A 7,609-nucleotide genomic window follows, 5' to 3' on the forward strand; every position below is an offset into this window, starting at 1 on the left:
TCCACCACCATTCATCTTCACTGCACGCGATTCTACTGTATAATATCATATTTATCTATTACAATAGTATAATCGCTTTGTATACCTATTCTTTTTTTTTTAAAAATCCTTATTAAATAGTAATCATATCACTAAATAGGTAGAATAAAATGTATTGTATCAAAAACAGATATCAGATTATGTAGATTAGATTTCGTAATATAACTAAATTAATATCTACATTCTTGAAATCGGAAATTCCTGGAATTTTAAAAAATTATTCATTTATAAAAAATAATAATTATCAATTAACGACATATTAATAAGCATAAATAAATGAACATTCTTATATTTTCCCACTTCCAAGTAACGAAAGAGTGTATGTACTCAAATGTTCGTGGTATCTTAATTTTTCGTTTTGTTACCTTTGTTACACCGACACGTAAGCAGAAAAACTTCTCATTATCGTCCTATCAAAGTTAATACGAATACTAACTGTGAGATGAAAATTAAAATGTATTACAATTTATAACTAATTATATTATTATACATATCCATATATATATTTATACATATATATATATATATATATATATTTCGAAAGTTTAGAATCCTAATTACAGTCTTAACATCCCGAGGTCTTCTTTTACATGATGGAAAATGTTCAACTCATTCAGCTATATTTATTAGTAGAGTTTAGGATGATATTTTAATAAATATGAGCCATATTCCAATCAATGGCGTAACTTAGAAAGGAGTTTGAGGGGCACAATCTTTCACGAATTATTTGAATATAATCATATATGTAGTTACTAATTCGTCACTATTCACTTTGAAACATATTGCTATAATTAGTAGTGATGGGCAACGATATCGATAATTCGATAGGATATCGATATCGTGACACATTTTCGACACCTTTATCGTTATATAGTTGTACGATATATCGCAATATCAAATTTAATAATTTTTCTAGAAATACTTTTAATTTTTAGATTTTAAGCATAAGTAAATTATATTGTGTGTGCTGTGTAATAAACCATTAACTAATAACTAATAAGTTATAATATTTGTCTAATAATATAACTGATAATGTTTGTACACGTGTCCTCAGGAAATGTGAATTATTATGTTATTTATATTTAATTTTACATTTCTACATTATTATTACATTTGATATAGCTTATTATGTTATCTGTATCGATAAGCATTATGTACTAGATAATAGTTTATGATTTTGGTGTTCCAAGGGTACTAAATATAAGTATATAGATTATAAGTACTAAGTTTTAGTATATTATTTTACTAAATTTATAAAAATATAATTCGATACGATAACGATATCGAAAAAATTCCGATACAATATCGAGAAAATCGGAATGATATCAATACACAATATTATATCGTTGCCCAACTCTAATAACTAGTATTAATATTTTAGTTAAGAGTTTAATCAGATTAATACGGATGATATTTAAAGAAGTACTCTCAAATTAAAACTAATTAGCACCTATTCAATGTTTCTCTTCGAAAATAAGTTCAATAGTTATTCCATGTTATTTTTTTTATTATAACTACTGGTATTAAAATTATTAGCTCAACAATTACAAATAAGTTACGTGCGTTAATCTTTATTTTAAGACCTTTAATTTATATATTTAAATAATAATAATTGTTTTTAACTTTTGGTGTATTCTGTTTCATTACCTTCATTTTATCAAACCATCGAAGTCTAAGTTTTCAGTAAGTTAATTTACCGTAATTTGGATTTTAAATTTGCAACGAGCTTACATTTCTTTAGTTAGTAAATTTATAATTTTATTCGATAAAAAAAATTTGAACCGTCCTATATCCAGTATTATTGTGCAATGAGACGATCAATAAAAAGAAGTGATACAAATAAATCAATAAATTATTATATTTATTTTGTACAATAAACAATTCAAAATAATTTACTAAGTACTAGTTATATAAAACGTTAAGCTTATAAGTTAAAATATTAAATATTTTAATGTACATTCAAAGTTTAGTTGTAGGTACCTAGGCCAAGGGCGTATTTGTGTTGAGGCGCTGTGTGTGTGTGTGTGTGGGTGGGGGGGGGGGGGGGGAAACTAATTTTTCTTTAATACAAACTTAAAAATAATTTAAAGTTCATTACATACAGCTCTTGTTTCTGTTATAATGATAACATATTATAATTATAAGTCTATCACAGAGACGTATTTTGACTTCATTCTAGGGGGGGGGCTCAAATTTTTTCTTTAATTCAAGCTCAAAATGTACAAGTAAAATTTTTGGATTACTAACCCCTTTTACATGCTACAAATGGGTTGAAAATTGCAAAATAGGGTTGGTTTGTCGTTTTTTGAATATAGTCAATAATCTATTGAACTTATCGTAAAAATGTACATGACTTAAATTATAGATATTTATATTTTAATAAAAAGCATATCGGTATAATTTCATATACTTTTCTATTATTTTATATGAAAAATTATAAAATTTCAAAATAAATTTTATTTACTTAAAAAATTCCGTTTTTTTATCCGAATAACGGTTGACGATACGATAAAATAACCCATGTATAATTTAAATTGTATTATTATTGATATGTTAAATATGTTAATTTATTATTGTAATAATATTGAATATTTTAGTGAGGGAGGGAAGGTTCACAGAATAATCAAGTGCCTAACTAACTACCTCGTGCCCACGCTTATGATAATGTATATTTATATATATATATGTTATGGGCAAAGTATACAATTTGGGCATTTTATATATTGTCTAGACAATATATAAAATGCTCTTCGTATATTGGGCAATATAGATAACGGATGATAGGTATTTTATCAATTACTATCAAACCTTCAAAATGAGTAATTTTATTAGGTCGGAAACCCCATATTAAACGTAAATAATTTTATACGTTTCTAAGTATCCAGATTAGAGTAATACATTGGAAAATAATAAGATAATCATCGTAAATAAGAGATTAATGGTGGCTAGACCATCGGTTCTTAACCTTTGTGTAATGGCGACCCAAGATATTTACCAAATTTTTCCTGCGACCTTTTTATAAATAATATTCAATGACAGAATAAAAAATAACTATTTGGTACTCTTAATTGAATAACATTTTTTACTCATATTACTTGTATTCATAACAAGTCATAATATTAATTACATTATATTTAAAAATAAACATTTCTTTTAATAATATTGTATTTTTTTTTAAATAATTTTTAATTTAATGACTTCCTTGGTCTTGATGTTGCTTTACCAATGAATCAATTTAGAGTTCTTCTATGGAGTTAGTAAGTAAAATACGCATCGTGGGTTCGACATCAAGCTTGTTTCTTGATTTAGTTTTAATTGTAGTTAATATCTTTATTACAACATGTAAAAATATTAGCTAATGGCCTTTGCATACTCAAATTTAACTCATTTAATAACGAAATAATATCTGATAGATACGCAACTTTTGTCAACCAAATTATATCTTGAAAATGGATGGATTACAGTGAATTTTTTTCTCTTAAAAATACGTCTATTTCAGTTCTTAATTCAAAAAATCTCGTTAAAATTTTTCTCCATAATAACCAACGTACATGAGGTTTCATTTATTATTTATAAGACTTAAAAATAAAAATATTATACTAACGTTTTAAATTTTTATCCGACCTATTTAAAATTATTGGCGACCCAAAATTGGGTCGCGACCCTATGGTTAAGAACCGCTGGGCTAGACGAAACATAGGTGGTACTAGATGTACTCCATGAATAGGTTATTTACACTACTAATCTATTTATATTTGAGGAGTCAAATAGGCTAACATCTGAATTTTATATTTATAGGGGAACAAGAAATCGCAGAGAGCAGCTAAATAACGTATGTGAAGTTAGCCCCCCCACTTTAAAAAATACTTTCCAAAATAATTGTAACCTTATTTTCTTAATTTGTAACTATTAGTTCTCAAGTTTTTAAAATTTGTAACCTCAGATTTTTCAAGCTATGGGTACTTTCTCAATGAGGGGTTAACTTCACGCAGCCCTCTCCAATTCAATGAAATCGTCCAAGACAAGTTGTAACTTATAAAACTCAATTTGTAACTATTTGTAATCAATTTTTTAGAATTTGTAACCTCGGCCCTTTCGAGTGATTGTAAATTTCTCAATGTGGGGCTGCCCCCCCCCAATTCAACAAAATCGTCCAAAACAAATTGTAACTTATAAAACCACATATATTATTTTATATAAAAATGTCAAATTAAGTATGTTAGATTTGTAAGTGTTTTAAAATTGTATTAATTTTTTTCTTGAAATGTATTTTTTTATTTATTTTTGTGAGGCTCTAACAGGTGTATATTTATTTTTAAAAATAATTTTAATTAATCATTTTAATAATTCAAAGAAATATTTACATTCATTTACATTATAGTTTATTTTATACTATTGAATTATTATGAATGTAAAGTGTCTTCTTATAATAAGTTACGAGTGCTAACAATTTATTATATATGTTCATAAATTGAGTATGTTATAAAACATATTTTATTTAAGATTTTAGCCTAATCGAATAAAAATAAAAGTAAAATTTTAGTTAATTAAGACATATTTATTTAATCTAGATTTTTTTTTTTTTTATTAAATATAGATTTCTTTTCTTCAACTTACAATATGTTCTTGGCGAATTGATTTAATTGGGTGATATTATAAATTACAATCTTAACTTTTTTATAAAGATATCTTCTTAGAAATCTATCGGTACTCAAAATTGATGAGGTTACAAATTCTAAAAAGTTGTTTACAAATAGTCACTAATTGAGTTTTATAAATCACAACTTGTTTTAGACGATTTCGTTGAATTTGGGGGGGGGGCAACTCTTCATTGAGAAATTTACGATAAATTAGAAGGGCCGAGGCTGCATATTCTAAAAAGTTGGTTACAAATAGTTTCAAATCGAGTTTTATAAGCTACAATTTGTTTTGGACGATTTCGTTGAATTGGGGGGGATAGCCCCCATAGGGAAATCGATAACTACTTAAAATTGAAGAGGTTACAAATTTCAAAAAGTTGGTTACAAATAGTTACGAATTGGATTTTATAAGTTACAACTTGTTTTGGACGATTTCGTTGAATTGGGGGGGGGGGGCTGCGTGAAGTTAGTCTCTCATTGAGAAAGTACTCGTAGCTTGAAAAATCTGAGGTTACAAATTTTAAAAAATTGGTTACAAATAGTTACAAATTAAGAAAATAAGGTTATAATTATTTTGAAAAGTATTTTTTATAGTGGGGGGGGCTAACTTCACACACATAGCTACATACTCTCTTCATCACTCCCTTCCCAATATACCACATATGCTTCATAATATAACCTTACATAATTATAGAATATTTTTAACTCAGTTCACTTACACAACATTTACTATCTAATACCTATTCAAATTGAACATGCACATGAAATATTTTATAAAACATTTTGATTAAATAATATTGATAATTATATAGTAATAATTTATATATTATAATAAATATAATAATGACTAGGGCTCAGAACTTGTAGCTCTAAAAATTTACTAAATATGAAAGTACTTATGCATTTAAAAACCCTATAATATACAAAGATAGGCAAGTTAATGAAAATAATTAACTCGAGTTAAGTTAAGTTAAGAGAACATAAAATCGATAAGTTAAAAGTTAATAAGAAAAAAAAATATTAACTTAACTAATTTAAAAAAAAAGTTAATCTACTTTTTTTAATTAGTATGTAGATCACATAAAAAGTGACTGCGTTCTTTAGAAAGATCTAATTTCCTAAATTATAATAAACAATTTTATTTAATTTTTTTATCATAATATACAACAGTGGCCTCAAAGTGTTAGAAAAATACTATGACATTGTATATCAAAGGGAAATTCAGTACCGTATTTATTTATCTATATAGTTAAAATTCTTTAGACGTTCTATATCCATGGTCAGAACCCAATACCCAAAGGTGGGCCTCCAATCTACAAAATCTAATACAAGTATGACATCTGATGTAGAGTGTATGCGACCTTTTACTTTATATGATTATTTAATTTTTATATTAATATTTACGTATAAACGAAAAATTTCAAACAATTTTATCTTGATGGATCATTTTTAAATCAACGGTGAAAAGCTTATTTTAAATGTTAAAAGTTATTTTAACTGCCATTGAAACAAGTTAAGTTTAAAAGTCTATTAAAAAATAAACTAACTTTATGACCACCTTTGATAATATGCACTAAAAAATTTGTACTTATTTTTTTAAAGCTATTTAAATATTATATATATATTAACTATATTTTATATAATATATAAATCATTTAAGTGTTGCAAAACATTAAATCATTTATTACATCCAACTTGAACATCACAACCAAGAACAGGAACCCTTATGATTTTATGGGCTTTGATTCCGGTTATTTAAAATATAAAATCTCAGTTCTGGTACTTGAAAATACATAATTAATGTTTCGGTTGAAAAGGTTGTAACCAATTCCAATTTTTTTTTTTTTTTTTGTTAACACGGGAAAATTTATATAGTATACATTTTAATGTGAAAAGTTATACTTTTCTATTAAAAAATTTTATCAAAATAGTATAAAATTATTATAATTATGAAAGAAAATTATTGGTACCTATAAAGATTTTTCTACCAAGTAAAATTTATAAAAAAATTTAAATGTTTTTGTTTTGTTTTCAATCACAAACTCTTAACGTTATTATGTATGTCAAATGAATATTATGTGAAGCTGCGAACTGTAATATTTATTTTTATTAATATTAGAACAAATATAAATAATTTTTATATATTTTAGTTGGAATTCAAATAGTATTTAGAATCAAAATTATATTTTTTTATAGTCATTACTTTTTTTGAAATATCTTTGCAATCAGTTTTATCAAATAATTTGTTGGTTTGTACTAACAATTGATCTTCTAATTTTTTTTAACTCATATTGCTTAATCATGTTATTCATATTAATATACTAAATATATACAATTTTATTTTTAAATGTGCAAAACATAATACATACATGATTTATCATAAGAACCGAAAAAACCTTTTAAACCCTAAAGTCAAAAATCTTTTTTGATCGAGGATTCGGTTTCGGTTTGAGTTCATTAAAATTTGATTTAAATAATTTTTAAAGGTTAAGGTTCCATAATTTGGCTAACTTTTCGATCTAGAACCGGTTCTTTTTGATTCGTTTCCGGGTTTTGATTTAATTGGTCACAATACTTACAGTATAATACTAACGTAAGTCAAAAATACATCGACACTAAATTCCGATAAATAACTCTTAAACCGACTGTTAAAAGATTGTTTATCTTTCGACATTTGTTAAAACAGTACACAAAAACAAAGATTTTACATGAACTATGGATAGACGCGTATACGCAGATGGCAGAACAAAGATTAAATTACGAAAATATTAAATTATTAATGAATAATGATTAATAAAAGTCGATGCAGTGAAATTGTTGGTATCGTTTATGAAATCATGAACGTCCTATTAGATTATTTATGATGTAGATAGCGAGTTTACTTTTTATAAATAAAATAATTTAATACTCTCAAGATGTATTTCTAAGAA

Source organism: Sipha flava, unplaced genomic scaffold (assembly GCF_003268045.1).
Source record: "Sipha flava isolate LNK unplaced genomic scaffold, YSA_version1 266_pilon_pilon, whole genome shotgun sequence".
NCBI classification, from domain to species: domain Eukaryota; kingdom Metazoa; phylum Arthropoda; class Insecta; order Hemiptera; family Aphididae; genus Sipha; species Sipha flava.